This window comes from Phalangium opilio, unplaced genomic scaffold, assembly GCF_054372755.1.
Source record: "Phalangium opilio isolate 3A_F unplaced genomic scaffold, DU_Popi_V2 ptg000103l_1, whole genome shotgun sequence".
Lineage (NCBI taxonomy): Eukaryota > Metazoa > Arthropoda > Arachnida > Opiliones > Phalangiidae > Phalangium > Phalangium opilio.
The window spans coordinates 429,069-430,517 of NW_028324205.1; the positions used below are offsets into that span (position 1 = coordinate 429,069).

The 1,449-nt window shown below is 42.1% G+C and overlaps 1 pseudogene; it reads right to left on the reverse strand.

Annotated features, from left to right (window-relative positions):
* Positions 1–265: 265 nt before the first annotated feature.
* On the reverse strand, positions 266–1,188 carry LOC149630078 (uncharacterized; annotated as a pseudogene).
* Positions 1,189–1,449: the final 261 nt, after the last annotated feature.

Genomic DNA, 1,449 nt, shown 5'->3' on the forward strand with positions numbered 1-1,449 from the left:
ATAATGAACTTCCACTTGAAAGACCGTCGAAGTCCAAGATCCAGCTGAAGTGTCTTCATCCCATAAGTTCTGATTTGTGTGCCATTTGCAGCGAAAAGTTGTAGTTGATAACCGTGGTTTCGTCTATCTTTCTTGGTAGGTGGGATAACAGATAAATCAGCTCCGGTGTCTTTTAGGTAATTGCGTTGTGACGTTTTATCGTAGATAAAGAGGCGACGAGATTTCTTGCCATTGCTGTCGGTCGTCGCAAGTTCCGACGGGCCGGTCAGTTTCCCTGCTCCGATCGCTTGGATGTCGTCTGATTTCGCTCCCAACTGCAAGGATCTTGACATTTTTCCGCCTTTTCACCAAACCGGAAGTGGTAGAAGCAGAGTTTGCCAAGCGGATTGAATGTACGTCCACGAGACTGGGAACGGCTTTGTCTTCGTCCTCGGCTTTCGTTATCGTATCTGCGGGCACGACCACGACTGAACGTGTCGAATTTCTTGTGGAGCTCTTCTATTTGTTGAGAAAGACGTTCTATGGTTGATGCCTCGTCGCTTATTGGTCTTGGTAAAGTGACGGTAGATATGGTACTTGGACGTATGACTTCAACGATTTTATCCGCTTGGGCTGCAATTTTCTCCAAATCACTTTCATTGCTCATTACAAGGATACCAGGAACTTGCTCAGGCAGTTGATCCATGAATAGGGATTTGAGGATAGCGTCGTTTGCTTGAGAACCGGCTTGTAGTCTCATCGTCTGCAGGAATAATGATGGCTTCTGGTCCCCGATTTGAATACCACTGAGTAACTTGCGTAGTCTTTTTTCGTCAGTGTCGCAAAAAGACGAGATAATTCTAGCCTTGATTGCCGTGTATGGGTTTTCTGGTGGCTTCTTCAGTATGTCCGCGACGTAAGGAATTATACTAGGATCCAAAGATTGCAAAACGAAATCGAACCTTGTTTGTTCAGTTGTGATACGATGAATTCTGAATTGTGATTCTATAGTTGTGAACCATAGTTGTGACTGTCCTTCCAGAATTGTGGTAACTTGATGGAGACGCGAGCGATTTCCTGGCTTCCCGTCCTATCCTCTTCAAATTGGTCCTTGTCTTCCATTGCTTGGTTAAGCTTCTCAGTTAGTTGTTGAATTTGTACTGATAACGCGGTAACGTCGTCTCGTGGGTCCCCGGTATTTTTAAACATAATTAAAACTTAATATGTAAATGTCTGGGTCACCAATTGTAGGACGCGTGATTAAAAGAAGAGACGATATTCAGCATACGGTAAAAACTAAAACCTAGGTTTATTTTGCTTTGCTTTATATATCAGATTGATTGCATGAAAAAAATATTAACATCGTAACATTGATAAAAAAAACATTTCCGTATAAAAATTAAATAATTCGTTTTTACTTTACTATTAGCCCAGGACTTTTAGGGTTTGACCTAGAACATTTGAACATAA